Source organism: Astatotilapia calliptera, chromosome 16 (assembly GCF_964374335.1).
Source record: "Astatotilapia calliptera chromosome 16, fAstCal68.1, whole genome shotgun sequence".
Classification (NCBI taxonomy): domain Eukaryota; kingdom Metazoa; phylum Chordata; class Actinopteri; order Cichliformes; family Cichlidae; genus Astatotilapia; species Astatotilapia calliptera.
The window spans coordinates 13,150,367-13,167,484 of record NC_137437.1 but is presented as its reverse complement, the minus strand read 5'-3'; the positions used below and the strand labels follow the sequence as shown (position 1 = coordinate 13,167,484).

The following is a 17,118-nucleotide window of genomic DNA, read 5'->3' as shown; positions in this document are numbered from 1 at the left end:
ATGTCAGCAAAAACACTGGCCCTAGAAAAAAATTCCTCCATCTTTTGCAAGGAATAAATAAATAAATAAATCAAACCCTTAGATGTTAATCAACACGTCTGAATTAGTTTTGAAAGTTAATGAGTTTTTAAGCAGCCTTTGGGACTTCCCGTCAATAAACTACAAACTCATTTTATTTTCTCTTTTAAATCCCCATAAAGAGAACTTCCCCTCCAATGCTGCGAAGCTTTACTTTGAAATGCCTTTACTTTGATAAGAAATAAATTAACACTTTGGAGAAAGGCAACAGCGGTAGCAGGATGCGATGGGCTCCTCTGCTTCTATTTGATACATATTCTAATTGCTGAAGTGCTGACCCCTACTAACCATCCCCACTCCCCCTTCCCCGATGAGCAGCCAGAGAGATTTTGACCTTGTGGTGTGTGTGAATCGATGGGAAGTTGATAAAGCCAAGTTCATTGCTGCCTAACATAAAACAAAGCTGATTTGTTTACCTAGCTAAGCCCGCGCATGTCAATCCCATTACGGAATGATTTATAGACCAGCACCCAATGAAATTGTTTAAAGCAGATTAGGTAGAGCCAACGATCACCACTAATATGACAAGCTGATACGCTGTGACAGGTAACCAAGCAAACAAGTTCCTGAAATTCAGATTGAATTAGAATCCTAATAATCCTACAGGGAGCAGCAGATTTAATCAGGAGAGGAGAGGAGGAAGAAGGAGAGGGAAGGGAGGAAAGAGAAGGATGCTGGCTCTTCAGCGGCGTGGGGAAATGCCACCTCTTTTCTGATTTACTTGTCAGGAAGCATCACTCAGCATGCGCGAGGGGAAGAGAGTGAGAAGAAAGCACAAGAGATTAGGAGCGGGAAAGCGGTCGCCATGCTAATATAAGGCCAATAATTTGAAAGTTGCTTTGATAAAGGAAATCATTTTCCCACAAACACCAACATTTCTTTTCTCTCTCTCTCTCTGACTTGCTGTGTATACGTCCATATATGTATACGCACGTCTGAGCCCGTGTTTCAGAAATTAATTCAGTTAAAAAAAAAAATGTATTATAGTATCAAATCTCCCAAGAGAAAATATTTGTGTTTAGTGTTACACAATATACATGTGGTGTATTGCGTTACATGTGAATATGGCGCCACAAATAGAAATATTAATGTAATTTAATGTGCAAAGTCTCCACTAAGGATACAAGGAGGCGGTGTCCCTCTCAGCATGATAAAAGACTCCCCTAATGTTATGGATATTGTGTTCCAATAAAATCTTGTTTAAGGTCATAGTACAACTGGAACATCAAGTATTTAAAAGCAGAAAAGTAATCAGAGGATGTAGTTTAAAGCCCACTAATATCTCCAAGAGTTTCTACATATTCATCATTTGTCTGTTCGCTCCCTGTTTTCCGCACATAGTGTCCTGTTTATTTGAAAATAATGAGAACAAAATGAGGAATAATACTTCTTTTCCTGGACACATTAAACAGATTGTATCTAAATTATGATATTAATGTTTAACTAAGGTGTATTGTTTGGACATTTGAATATGCATGATAATCATTACATTTTTGGGGACAGAAATTCTCCCCATCTTGCTGCACGCACACATATCTATGTATATATTATGCAAGTTTAATATATTTGGCTCTCACTGAACACAATTAAAAACTTTTGATAGATATTATCCTCAGAGTTGAATATTGGTCTCTGCAATGTAACCAAATTAATCGGCCGCATTTGTGCATCTCGTGGATGAATTTGTGTATTTTAATGCATGAACTACAAACTGAGACGGGGAAAAATGGGTGAGGGGGGGGGAGAAATGTAGCTTAGTTCTGGATAAAACTAAAGACTTTTCATAGGTCGCAACATGTTTTGACAGTTGCCACAGCTCAACCGCTTTAGAGTGCTAAAGAAATATATTTCCTTTGTATGCACATATCGCAGGCCTAAACTTTCCTTTATAACCCTGCATATACAGCTGATTAAACAGCCTTCCATAAATGTCAGCAGTCTTTTTTCCTGTGATGCAGGGACATGGAGGGAGGGAGGATGAGGGATGAAGAGTGAAAGTTTTAGATGGGGGACCTAATTAGGGAGCATGCGGCCCAGTTCTCTCCCCACTCCTAATGAGGAGTTTGTTATGGCACGGGTGAGCGGCGTGTGTCACAGTGAGGCCGAAGTGGAAGACTATGGAGCGCGGCGCGACCGACGAGCGGATCCCCTGCGCAGTGTGTGTGCGATTCTACACCTGCAAATCCCCAACACATTGAAACCAGGCCTCGTTTGATGTGCTATTCTTTTCATGTTGAGAAACGGGAGGGACCGCGGAGCAGGGACCTAGTTGAAAAGAGGCAGGGGGGCTTGGGAGGAGTGCCGCGGTCTATTAGACGTTTTAATAATGTTAATTAATGAATAATAGGGTTTGTAATGAGCTACCGGCTGCTTTTTATTCATCTGATTATCTCACCAGCTCTCTAATTCTCTCTATGAGCACTGTCAAGGGAAAGCGGTGATCAAGTCGAACACAAACAGACACACGTACTTAATTTTGCACACGCACACACACAAAGTTGCACATGAACTGCAGGGTACACCGAGGTACAAAGATCCAAATATTGATAGCATCAACATTGGTTCTGGTATCAGATTGATATTAGCCCAACAGATAATCGATACTTTGTTTCTACGTCTACTTTATTTGAAGCACATTTAACAAAGTTGACCCAAAGTACTTGAGAGACAGGCGCATTTACACTCCAACTTTCCAAAAAAATCCAGTTTCAAAAGACATGAAAAGCTGAAAGGTGTTTTTTGGTATAGTTGGTAGTATTAATTGTGGAAAGTAAAAATCACAGTGAATCACGGTGGTCATTAAAATGTGTTCAGACACACTGCAGACACACTACATAAGCTGCTGTATAAGTTAAAACTATGGTATTGGTATCGGCAACACCGGGCCTGTCCTTGCTCGGTATCTAAGCCATACGAAAACTTCCAGTCTTGCACGCCACTGGTGTGTGAAGCTCCAGACGGACCCCATATGCCCCCCAATACATTGTTCTTCATCTACACAGGAAATGAGTATTATTAGGCACCAATTAGACCAAGCAGTGATTTACACACTGAGCAGTACAGACATGCATTCATTCACGCAGACACACACATGATTTACAGCGCTTAAACAGGTGGGTCTGTCTTTTTCGTTATTATCTCTCCTCCCTGTGGTGTGAGCATCGTCCAAGTCCAGAGAGAAAAGGCTGAGGTTATCTCTCTCTCTCTCTCTATCCCTGAATCTTTAATCTTTCTCCTCTCCTCATGGTTGTCATCTGCTCTGCCCCTCAGATGAAGCAGCAGAGGCAAGGAGCAACCACTAGTGGGCCCCAGGAAGACGTCCTCACTCCTCTCGCCGTCTCACCACTGCATCAACCGAGTCGGACCCCCTCCTCCCCGTCCTTTGTCTCCTGCTGTCTCAACAGCACTCGCTGCGTGTTGGAAGGTGCAGAAGGGCCTGTTGCCAGAGAGACAATTCAATAAGAACACAATAGGCAGTGGTGAGTAATTAGAAAGAGTTTGAAAACACAGTCAGTATTTATTGATCCGCCTCTTCGTTTATTAGTTTAATGGTGAACGGCAGCTTCGCCACGTTACTCTTTTTTCTGTCTTAATGAATGGCTGAGAAAACAAAAGATAAGTTGAGTTTTCAAAAATTCTGCGAAGAATTGAATTCATGAAAAAAAGGCTTCTGATAATAAAAGTTAAACACTGACATGCGTCAAAAAAAGAAAAAAAAAACACGTATGCTATACCCACACCTGGAGCTCCTGACATTTTCCCTGCTAGCCCAATTCCAAGCCATTTCCACCCCATCTCCCTTCACTTTCTATTGATTTGAAAATCAATAGTGGCTCCAGCAGAGCTGTCTGTGTGAAATAGTGTTACACAGAACCTGCTTCTTTCTCTCTCTTTTTTGGAGAAGGAATTTCAAACTTCAACCAGGGGCCAAATCTCCACACTTCAAGCTACATAATGAGGGGAATAAATTAATGAGGTCAGTCTGGCAACATTATGTAGCGGTGACTAAGAAAAGAAATCAAGTGCAGACTGAAAGCAATCACGGAGCTCTTCCCTCAAACCAGAAAGATTCCCAAAGCTGGCTCCATCTGTTTGCTCAGTAGTTGTAATGAAGTTATCAGTGGGCGTTGGACTTCTATAAACCTTCATCCAGGACTGTAAAGATTCTCATTACACCCGTCCTCATTGTCAGGAGGAACACAAAGTCAGCCAACATTGTTCCTGTCCTTTCTTCCTCTGCAACCCTTTCCCTCTCTCCTCTTTCTGGGAGCAGGAGAACAAAAGACAGCCTGGCTCCCAATCAGTGCCTCGTGAAGGGGGGGATCCCACTCAGGTCTTAATCAGTGCTCTGCTTAATAGAGCAACACTTCCCAAATATTATTAACCTCATCTGTCTGTATTAGGCCCTAATGGCCTCCCTCTCTGTATTGTCTTTGCAGCAGCTGGTAATGTACATATATATTAATCCACTCTCTCTTCTCCTTTGCTGAGAGATTGCGCAGCGCTCTCAGAACAAACGGTGCCCTTCAGAGAGCGAGGCAGACACAGGTTAGGAAGCCACTAATTAAATGTCAGACTTGACAGATTAAAATTATGAAATTTAAAATCTGCAAGTGGCTCTTTGTCATTGTCAAATTAAGGGCTGCACTGTGTGATGAAGGGGAAGGGGACGGTGCGCTCTAATGGATTGAAAGAGAATGTGCTTTAGCAGCAAGCAGCTCTCAGTGAATAAAGATTTGCCGCTCCTGCCTTAGGTAGAACGCCCGCGCGTTCAATTCCTCCCATATTCTCCTAAGTCTGGAGGTTGAGAGGTCACTCCAGCACTGCCAAGCCCATCCTGACCACCCCATTTAGACGTTTCATTCCTCTGGCAACACAAAAATCTGGCCACGAACCCGGCGTTCCAGGAAAGCTATTCCACCTTTGGCTTTCTGTAGGCTGTAGGCTATCTCTACTTTAGGTGCAATGTAAGGAGATGACAGCAGGAATTGTTTTCTCCTCCAAGAGACATCTGATTGCTGCGAGGAAAACGGCAAGTGTTTTGTGAAAATATACTGTAAAACAAAAAATTAAACATGAAAGCGATTGATCTTCCACTACAAGCACAATCAAGAAAATCTATGTACAAACTTTACAAGCTGGATTCATAATGAGTAAATCCAGCGCAGACGCATTCGTCTCCTTACCACTAATTTTCAACAAGGAAAAGCACCTCTGTTATATAAAACAGCTGATCTGTGTTTTTCTTCTGAGGTGCTTGATAACAGAATTATTCTAACCTGTTTTCCACTCCTCTGCAGTGAAACCTGGTGCAAGACCAGGCAGGAGCAATTCCAGATATTACCTAGAAATACTAATGATCTAATGCCAAATTACAGCAGTTTCTTTTGCACTCATGCAGCGTTCAAGGTTCAAAGCACTTCCAGCTTCAACCGGGTCTATGCACATTCGGTCCTGGCAAGGTCGAGGACACAGACTAATAAAGCTCAGTATGAAGCGCGGGCAGCAAACACTCAACAAGGATCAAAACACCGCCAGCATAAAAAGTGACAAGATCCAATTAAATTTAATTACTTGAGCTGTAGTTTCATTTTAACTGACAATTTTGATTAAGGTAGCTACACACTCCTAAAGCTAAAAGCAGAGGCCAAATTGTATCAGAGTAACATTATTAGTGTACAGTGAACCTTGACTAGCTAATAGGGTTTAATTAAAGCAGGGCCAAGAGGACTGTAACGAGTTCAATAATAAAAGGTGAACAGAGAGCCGTGGCTCCATTCTGGTTTGTGTTGCTGTGTGTATGTTTCTTTGTGTTCATCAGCACACTACAGTGAAAACCTGGATTGCAGAAAATCAACTTAGCAACACCGTTTGTTCCTTTTTTAATTTTTATCCGTGAGCTCGGGTTTTCCCTCGTGCAGGAATGACTTTTCGGTGGTTGTTTTATTCTTTCTCCGTGTCTGGCAACAAACTCGACCAGTCAGAATAGTTAATGGCTAAGTTAGATTTTTAATATTATGAGGGATTTTTGTGTCATTTAAATAAATGTGAGTTTATTCTAAGTACACAAAATGTAAAAAATCCTTAATATAGCTCCGCTATTTGACTATTTGAGCATGTCTCTTTTGATTTATGGTTACAAGACGAGGCATACAGAGGGTATAAACATATACATTTACACTTCAGATAAAAAGGTGCACCTGACAGATACAAACTGTCCAGATTGTGTCCAATAACTACACAACTCTATTCACAACTCCAACTGCGCAAAAACATGAGCGCTCATGATCAGATTTTCCTGCCACTAATTTGGTTTATTGTGTAGGGAAAGTATGACCACAGTTATACTGGGGACGGAAAAAAAAGAAAAGAAAACATGTTTGTGTTCAGCCACAGGCCAAATAACATGATTGTGGTGGCTTTTTAATACAGTTGCCTCACTGTAACTCTGAGAGCATTGTTTGGTAGGTTTGTTGTATGCGGTCAAATTACCTCATATAAATGGTTCCTGGATTCCAGCGTGTCCTGTTATGATTTTTTTCATTTCTGTATTTAGACCGAGATCTGCTGCTCGGATCCAGAGTTTAGTTTTCACAGAGAGTGAAAAGGCAGAGCTGCCCATCAAATACTCACGGGGCGAGTTTGTAATGTGACAGGATAAAAAGGGATGAAATGAGCAGAGTATTACTGCTGTGCTGGACTTTGATTCTGTGAGATAACACTTAAATGGAGACAGAGGTACTATTCAGCATGGTCAGTCTTAGCTCTCCAACTTTTTCCTTTAAATTTGGACTTATAAAAGTTATTTTTGTGTGTTTTGTGCGCTGGCTAAAAGATTCATAATCTGACATGGACATATGATGTTTCTCTAACATAAAAATTTATATATGGTGGAATTGTACATTTATATCTTCATGTGTTGTGAATCATTTATTGTCGATTGACAGCATATGAGGTGCTTCGCATTCGTGTATTTAGCAGTGGCTGAAGACTGAACCAAGAGGAAAAAGCAGGGAAAATCTTAACGTATCTTCAGATATATAAAGTATTTCAACCTAGTTCTTTTTGATGAAGGTGTAAGATTATGTGACTTAATCATTTCACTTTTGATCAAGTCACACTTGGTGAGCATGGAGGACTGCTTGCCTGCAAATTCCTGCCAGCTTAAGAGAAACTCAAAGCCAAAAGGGGTTTCTGCTCACCAAATGCCCAGCTCTCTACATCTGAGATGCTGCCAAACATGATCACCTGGTTGATTGACTTCAGTGGATCTTCTGGCAGAGTTTGGCTGTGAAACTTCAATAAGCTGTGATGTCAGGTGGTTCGCTTCCAATCCTCCTGTGTGTACTTTCAGTGAATTATATCTGGAAATATATTTCTCGCAACAAGCTCACACTAGTCAAACTTATCATCCCTTGTGGACTGAGGCTTGTGGTTTTAACTTTTCACTTCTTGGCAAAACAAGAGTTACAGCTATAAAATCAAGCCCTAGAGACAATTTTGTTCAAAAGTGACCGATGTATAGCAAAAGTATGAACAGCGGCAGTGTAAATAGAAAAGCCAAAAAGTACTAAAATGACACTAAAAGTGATCAGGAGTGTCTATATAGTAAAAACTGGTATATGAGTCATCTCTTAATGTCGTCAAGCTTCACCCCTGAGTCACCCCCAAATGTGAGATGACACCTATAAGGCTGGATGGTGTGTGTTCGAAAGGTTAGTGGGGAGTGTGAGTGGCAGGAACAGCACTTAGCCTAAGGTGTTTCACTTTTATAGTCACATGCTCCGCTGTAACACCCTGACACACACACAAGTGTACGTTTACACAAAGAGAGAGACACATCTTCCACTGGGATGAGGCTCATCTGCCTGCCCTCTGGTGCTATGCACTGTTTTCAAAGCACCTGCAGCATTTGTTTTCTAGCTGTCATCGAGAGACGCTCCAACCTGTTTGTCAATGAGCGGGTTTGTTCTTCTAGTTAAGATTTTGCCTGTCATATAGTTTCACAAAATGAAAAGGACTCACTCAGTTCAAGCAATATTGCCTAAAAGCTTATTTTAGGCATTTTAAGACTTGATCAGACACTTACAGCGAAAGGAAGTGTAAACATGAGGCAGACGGAGCAGCCAGCCAGCATTTGAACCTCTGACTTCATGTGGGATGGTATGCACTTTACCACTCAGCTATCAGATCTCCCTGACCACCAAATATATTCTTGCACAACACCGCTGTTTTATACCACGGTTGTCAGTAGTTTTATTTATGAGATGCTGAGTGTTATTCTAAAGCTAAGATTGGATGTTTTTGCAAGTCTGAATGTGTGTATGTGAGAGTGCATGTGAACATGTTAATTTAAGTGTTATGTCTTTGTCGTGCTCCATGCTGCTCTGTTCCAGTGCTGTCAGTGGTGTGTGTGTGTGTGTGTGTGTGTGTGTGTGTGTGTGTGTGTGTGTGTGTGTGTGTGTGTGTGCAGGGAGGTCAGTCAGGTCAAGCCTGACACCATCTTTAACTCTTATTTACTGTGATTCCACGACAAGACAGATACCAGCTCCTACGACTCTACTGATGTATGTTAAGCGCGCTCCAAATTACCCGCCTGATGGATCTATTGATGGCCCATTCCAACCTGTCACCTAGTCTCCATCAGCCTCTCAGTTATCCTCCTCCTCCGCCCCCTTGCAAACCCTTCTCTCTCTCCTTTCTCACCCCCTCCCCTCCACTCCACTCTCTCCCTTCTGTCCCTGTGGGTCTGAATAAGAAATGAGGAAGCAGGCAGATAGAGACCTCTGTAACCCACAGTGTGCCGCCTGCTACAAGACAATAGCCACCACTGATGCTGTTGCAAAAGTTAAGCAGGTCTGTGTGAAAGCACAGCTGGAGCGCACACACGCAGTCAAGCGAGCACAAAGACACACACACACTTGCACTTGTCCCTGGAGAGACAAAAAGGGCAATGTAGACCATGACCGTGCCTGCTAACGGCCTCGTCTTTTCAAATCCTGTCATTTATTATTCTCTATGCAGGCTCCTGCTCCACATAGTAGACCCTGTCATAAGGGAGATGAAGATCCCAGAGGTATCTGTTATAGGTCTTGTAATATGCTGTCACCTGTGTGCCACGCTGATAATATCCTGCAAGCACTGATTGAGGGGGAATCCAGGTTAACACACTTATACCATTATAAACTGAAATGATCAGGGGAGAGTAAAATCAACTCTTAAAAGACTTGTTAGTGCTGCAAATCAACAGCTACTCAATTTCAAAACTCCCCACAGGCTTTTCAAAAAGAGAAGAAAAAAAAACCTTACACTGTATTTTAGAGCGGAGTTGATGATGGGCCCTGTGGTCCCATTAGCTGAAAGATAAGATGAAGATGGTCAATATGGTGCGTGTGTTCTGGTGTGTGTAGTTGCCAGGTCTGCTCTATCAGATAAATACTGCACTGAATCTAGTTGCGCTAATTGACTCTCGCAGGCATTACTGGGATTAAGTTAGCTAGCGTCCAAAGTTCATTACGCAGATAAATGCATCTCTTAGCCTGCTAAAGAGCTCCCGAGCAAACTTAACTCCCACACAATGCGAGCTACAAAAAAGAAAAAAGAGGTCTGTAATTTACAGTAAAGGTAAAAGGTTTAGCTCTCGTGATACTTACCTGAATATTTGCATTTGAAAGAACTCGACCTTTCAAAGAGAATTGCTTTACTAATTTTGTTTCGCAGCTGCAGATTAATATTTTATCTGAAAATCGTTGCCTCTGTAAGGTATGGGTCTTTATTTATTCGACAGTCAAGCGATAAACAAAATATTTAGCGTTAGCTCCGCCTCAGCAAGCTGCAACCCGACACATGTGTACAAGCTAATGAAGATGGAAGAAGACTGAGAGCAGCCAGTCATCACAACCGTGCTTGAATACGAGATACACCTTAATTCAGCTGCTGGAACCACAACTGAAAATTCCACAGGAAGACCATTTTGTCATTAAGCGTTGTAAACAACACAGATTTTTCAGACTTGATCTTTCCCCTGCTTTGCTGCTGAGGATTATTCTGATGTCGTTACACATGCTTGACAAAAAAAAAGAAGCTGCAGCGACATCTGAGTTGATAATGGCGCAGCAATTGAACATGTGATCTTTGAGACACTTCTCTCTCCCTCCTTCTCACTTTCTGTATCTGCAGTGATGAGTGACACAACAGCAGGTGCTCAGAGAACCGTGGAGAGTGCTTTCATTTTGCCACTTATAGGACAAATTACCCAGACAATGGACCTGGCGAGCCGGGACCCTAATTCAATTCCAACTGTTGACTCTGGGCATTCGCCTGCATGCATTCGCAGGGCTCGGGAAAGGAGATTCCCCCCCATAAAAACAGGGGGGAAAGAAAGAGAAGAAAGAGAAAAAATATATAATTTGAACACAGTCAAACAAAATGAAAGGTAATATTCTTTATCTGGCTGAAGATAGCAGCAGATGAACTGCTCTAATATGAGCACAAATATGATTTAGGAATTCCATGCTTCAGAAAGCCCTCAACTCAAAGTGATTTGGATCAATAGTGTTTGCTAGGCACAGCAGAAACAGAGCGAGAACGGACAAATTAGAGATAAAGGGAGAGGAAGAAAGAAGGAGAGGAAGAGGGGAAACACGTAGGTTTCACGATGGGGGAGCAGGAGAGCGCAGCGGCAGAGTCGTAGTCAAATTTCACTGGTGTCAAATTAATTTCCATGTTATCTGGAAATTCAATTAGAAAGGACCACCACCCCCCTCCCCTCCTCTCCCCTCACTCTACTCCCTCCTCCCCTCCTTTGTGAGTAAGAGAGTGTCGGACATCCCAGCGTGACAGATTACACTGCTCAGAGTGCATATCAGGCCGAAGTGTTGAGGCCCACTAATCCGCCCTCTAATTCTCAATTAGTGTAAAATGAGCCCATAAATCACGCAGACAGGCCGATCGATGGAAACGTTGTTTTAGGAGTGATTGGCAGCCTCCCCAAAGGTTACTGTTTAAGTTGGTTTAAGGTTACAGCTCTCTCTGGGCAGGAGGAAGGCTCTGTGTGTGCGTGCGTGCGCGCGCGCGTTGGCGTGGCTTGTGGTTGGGAGGGCTGGGGGGGTCGAACTCAATCTATATGATGCAGGGCCTCGGTCCTTTGGGGATACAGCAGAGGGACAGCACCAATTTTTAGCCCATCAGCCATCCAATTTTTCTCCTTTTCATACCTGCTGTAGTAAATGAGAAACAAATTAAATTTCACCCCACTATCTCCACAGAAACCATTTAAATCCTTTATGGAAACCAAATTGTCCCCAGACAAATCGCCCCTGGTTCTGTAGAAATACACTATGGCGCTGCAACCGAAATAAATTTGTGTCACTCTGGATATGGCTTTGTCTGTAATGCCATTCATTGGAGGATCCTGGTGAAAGAGAGAGGGAAATAAAATAAGGGGCACTTTTGGAGGAACAAAAGGGGTGAAAAAGACCCCAGCTCCCCATTCTCCTTTTTTACTCTCCTTTCCATCTCTCTCTGTCTTTCCTTCCCTCTCCCTTGCGCCCACTTTTCCCCTGCGTGGTGTTATTAATTTTCGGCCAGAGTTTTTGCATTCATGAGCTCGAGATTGAAATGGAAATGAGGACTGGCTGAGTGAGCGAAGCAAGCAGCCTCAGCAGTGGCCGCGGCCAAACAGGGGGCCCCAGCGCAGCACAGCGCTGCGCAGCTCAGCCGACACGTGTCAGAGACAGAGGGGGACTCGGTGGCCACCATCCAGCCTCTCATTCCCCCAGATTACCAGCCCCTGACATCAATCACTGCATCAGGGAAACAATGCATAAAACAGCCCCAACAAGGGCGATGAAAAATCACTGACAGTGCAGGAGTGGAGCGTGTAGAGTGGTGGAGGGAGGGGAGCAAGGGGAGGAAGGAGGGGACCGAGTGCCATTCTACCTTCACCGAGCTCAACGATTAGTCACATTCACAGGGGAGAAAGGATAAAAGAGGCAGACAAGGAGAACAAGACAGCCAGAAAGGACATCAGGCGATAATGAAAACTAGAATAAGAAAAGGAGTGAAATAAGTGGAGAAGTTGGAAGCCATACTGACAAGCTAATGGTTGAAATTGCTTTAATGGGTCGCTGTGTGTTCTCTCTTAGTGTATCTGTTGATATTTATGTTACAGAAGAGACCAAAAGCTCTCTGAATGCAATCTTTAGGGAAAAGTCCAGGGCAAGGTGTCTAATTATGAACACCATCAGGTAGACTGAAGAAAATAATTATTTTATCCCCCTGAGTTCATAAGTTTGCTCACTTACAAGGTAATTAACAGTCTTTAGTTATTATGGTAGTTTCATTTTAATGTAGAGAGATAAAATATCAAGAAAACACCCAGAAAAAAAAAACCTAATATGAAAGTTACAAAGTATCCAATCCTGTACAACACAGCCTGGCTCCTGCATATTGTAATCAATCAATCAATGACAGATATTTCTGTGTGTATATAGCACACGTGTCCACAGAGTTTCTTTCATCGAGCCTCTCCCCCACCATGGGCAAGAGCAAAGAGCTGTCAAAGGACGTCAGGAACAAGACTGTAGACCTGCACAAGGCTCGAAAGCACTACAAGACCATCAGCAGGATGCTTAGTGAGAAGGTGACAACTGTTGGTGTGATTATTCAGACATATAAGAAATATAACATGATCATCAGTCGCTCTCCATCTGGAGTGCGGATGATCGTGAGAGGAGCTTGTTAATGATCTGAAGTCAGCTGGAACCACAGTCACTAAAACACCAGCACAGCGCAGTAAACAAGAAGGCCCATCTTAAGTTTGCCAGGTAACATCTAAATGATTCGGAAGAAACTGAACTCTTTGGCATCAGCTTGATTTACCGTGTTTGAAGCGGGAGAAATGCTGAGTATTACCCAACAGTCACCAGCCCCACAGTCAAGCACAGTGGTGGAAACACTATGCTTTGCTGTTTTTCTACTAAGGGGACAGGATGACTTCACTGCACTGAGGGTCACACACTGTAAAATCTTAGATGAAAACCTTCTTCAGCCAGAACACTGGAGATGGGCCATGGTTGGGTCTTCCAGCATGACAATGACTCAAAACATACCACCAAGATAAGAAAGGAGTGATAAAGAAGAAGCACATTAAGGTCATGGAGTGGCCTAGCCAGCCTCCAGACCACAGTCTTATAGAAAATCTGTGGAGCTGAAGCTTGGAGTCCCAAGCAGCAGCCAAGAAACCTAAAGGATTCAGAGAGTTTCTGTAAAGATGAGTGGACCAATATCCCTCCTGAGATGTTGGTCAACCTGGTGCCAGAAATGTCTGACTTTTGTGCTTGCCAACGAGGGTTTCTCCACCGAGTACTAAGTCATGTCTTGCTTGGGGATCAAATACTTATTTCACTCAATGACATACAAAGCAGTTTATAACTTCTATGTAATGTGTTTGTCTCTCTCCATTAAAATGAGAGACTGTTTGTTTCTTTGTAATCGAGCAAACCACAAACAAATTTGGCAGATCAAATAATTATTTCCCTTACTGCACATTAAAACTATGAAAGAGTAAATTAATGATTAAGTTGGATAGTTGGTTAAAATGGCAGCATGTCACCTTAACAAGAACAGATAGCTAACTTTAAAGGAGTAGTGTTTACTGATAACCACTTGTAGGATCTTAGCAAATGTCTGACTGATATCCAAAATAATCCAAGCGCTGTTTATAAAGCAGTATGCATTTTAAATAATAAGTATATGAAGTATCCAGGATTAAAGCTGATATTATAAATAATCATCTTTGGCGCCTGCAAAGCTGTTTGCTAAATCTGGATGGATTGTATTGGCCTCTTTAGCTGGTAAATGCTACTCTGGGTTCACCAAGCTCCTCTCCGACATAAATTTATACAACATTAATCTTTTATTTCTGTTGGCGCAGGCAAAAAACAAAAACAAAAACAGTTGTTCACCACCTCCGAATTTAAATCTTTGCCCTATTGACCACAGATATAGCGACAGTGTGAGAGGGGAATAACATGCACTTGCCCTCCGTCAACACATAGCAAGTGATGTAGGTGATTTTTTGTTCGGTGCATTTTGCACTAGCGAGAACAATAACACAACTTTCCATGAAGTTGGCTTGCTTCAAGAACTAGCTGCCAGTTTTGGCTGTGAGCTGGATGAGGGCGTGGAGTGGGTTTATCGTAACTTGTGTGTTGTTCTGAAAACATCACTGATGAGATGGTAAGTAAAGTTGAATCAAAAACCAAAGCAATGAGCTGATAAGTGATAGAGAGCTCTGAAGCGAAGAAAAACGGCACATACAGTCATTTGCTTCACTCTGATTGTAAAAATAGCTGATAACAGCAGCTTTAACTATTCATCATTCAGTCATAGTTTGTTCCAAAGCTCCGTCGACCGTCATTAATAATGAAAAACCATCCAATCATGCGTTTGAATTTTTGGCAGCCAAGGGAGACCCCTTTGTTTACATCCGGGTCCTGGATCCTGCTTTTACAAATACTTAGGGTGACCTTTGACATAAGTCAACTGCCTCCAAAAAGACCTCTTTTGACTGCTATTTTTAAAAGGCCCAGTCTCTGGCTTTGCCTGCGGAGGAGGGGTCAGCTTTTACGACAGTGTCACCTCAGGTTCACGTCTAACCTAATCTGGTCCATTACTGATGACATCATCACTCACTGAGCCTTTTTCTTTCTTTTTCTGTGGTGGTGGTGGTGGTGGTGGGGGACAGTGGAATTTCATTTTAGCAGTGCCAGACCGGTCTATTATTATGATCATTATAAACCGTGCGTCTCCCTCCCGCAGTTGTTCTGCGTCTGCTTTGTGTCCTCTGCAGCAAAAAGCTAATGTGCTGAAAGGCTGGTTCTTGTCTCCCTGAGCTTATTGAAATCATGTGAATGCCATTTGCGCTTAATCCTTCTGGGTGTGCCATAAAGAGAAGAGAGTCGGCAGCTCCTGAAGAGAGATGAGAGGACCTCAGGGGATTCACTTTGCTTTGCCTCGTCTGCTGAGAAAAAGAAGGAGAGGGAGAGAGAGACTGAGAGCGTCAAACAAGTGACAGCCTAACCAAAATACGTCTCATAATTTGATTAGGTTACAATGACAATTTTTATTTATAGTCGTCTCAGATGCAAGGAGGTGGGTGGATTTATTTTCCCTTTTTTTTGAGCTTTTAATTCATGATTATGTTTCATAGCTGGAATCTAAATAAAAACAAGCAATGATCTATGTAGCTAGGGGCTAATTACAGACAGCAGTATGTCCATCTGACACCTGGTCTCAACTGCTCCAAACACTCGTTTGCCTCATTAGGTTTGTGATCACTCGTTTTATTTAGTGTGTGTGGGGGTCCCCTACTCCTCCAAAACCAGGATATCAAGTCACTGGAACACCTTCCATATGCATGAGAATTACATCAGAGACTGTGCTGTTGTCTGAGCTTTTGAAATAATAATGCGGCAAATGATAACGCCTCGGGACGCTACAACACCTCATTACAGCTCAGAGTAGTTCTTGTAAAGGAGAAAACAGGCTGGAATGAATAGGAAACATGGCGGCGCTTGAACAACAGTGGTATTTATATTCATCCCGTTTACATCAAATTGTTGCTTTCCCACAAAAGCCTGGAACGGCAGCAGGGTTTGAACTCGGGGTTAATGAAAAAGTCCCTGGCGTCAAGTTACCTGCTCGTCTGCAGGCGAAGCCGTCTGTCGAAACAAACATTTCATTTGTGCGCCACATGTTTCTCAGACAAGACCCTTGTAAAAGTTGTTCAATAAATTTTACCGTCTGTTTTACAGACCTCCCCTTTCCCCCCGTGTCATTTTTTTAATTGAAAGTGGATTCTAACTCGGCTGTAAACATCATTCCACCCAATCAGAGCTGGTTTAGATCAAATGGTTGTTTCAATGGGCCGCGCGCTTACAGATGCCTTCAACCTCGCCTTGTCTCCCAGGCTCTCGTACTGTTAAACACTCTGGCACTCTTTTAAGGCTGGGTGATGGCTGTCACTGTATTTTGTCAGCAAAGCATAATATTTCTTCAGGAGTTCTGAACCTGGCACTCAGCGGGGTAGAAATGAAAATAAGGCAGTACATAAACGGAGGGAGTCAGCCGTAAATCACCTAACACGCAGAGGAGGCAGCAGGTAGACGAGCTGCTGGCTGTCACAGCACTCCCCTGGAAAGCAGATTGGACACCAGCCATCATGCTTTAATCAAACTGCACATAACAGACATGTCCCTGCTCTTTATGACACACACGTACAGTGTGCAGCGCACACACCAGAGAAGTGCGCTTTCAGACTTTTCCAACTTGTGCTATTTAAATGTGGCTTGTGTTTGTTTGTTTGGGTGTCAGAGGTTATTCTTTTGTGGTATCCTAAAAGCGATCTTTGAAGCTTTAAAATCAGTTGGTTCACGCACACACGTGCACACGCACGCTTTCTTCAAAGGTCGGTTCTCTTAACTGTGATATGAAGCAGTTTTTTTTTTTTTTTGACATGCTGCGTGTCAAACGATAATGTTATTGTTGGCAAGACTCTTTTATAGCAGTATAATTTTATTCTGACTTTTCCCTTTCTTTCTTTTTTTTTAATTAAACACTAAATGTCTCGCATGGCTGTGGGTTTGCAGCTAAGTGCGGGTTTGAAAGCTAATACCAAACAGATGGGGAAGTATTCATATTCTTATGAGAGCAGAATTATGCAGACCCCTGAAACAATAGCAACCTTATTATACCCCCGAATGATGAATTGTCCCATCGAACTGGGACACTGAGACAGTCCGCTTCATTCAGGACGTAATGTTGTGCTCAGGTCTGTTTTAGTTCTGGCTTTCATGACAGGTTGTGTTTGAAACCCATCTTTCAGTGCAATGTTATTACGGAATCTGCTTTTCTGCTCGTAAATCAGGCCTTGCTCATTTTCGGCGTTTTCCACTGAATGTCACGCCTTTGGAAATGTCAAAAAATTACTTACAGCCTCTAAGAAACAGAATGACACTCCTGTTGTAAAGTCGCTCT

General features: G+C 42.6%; 1 long non-coding RNA gene across 1 annotated transcript in view; it reads left to right on the top strand.

The window, feature by feature from the left end:
• LOC113008400 (uncharacterized) overlaps positions 1 to 17,118 on the top strand; it is a 73,292-nt gene that overhangs the window by 20,760 nt on the left and 35,414 nt on the right. The window contains exon 3 of the long non-coding RNA XR_003270015.2: positions 3,349 to 3,557. This is a non-coding gene — a long non-coding RNA (uncharacterized LOC113008400). The remainder of the gene's footprint in view (positions 1 to 3,348; positions 3,558 to 17,118) is intronic.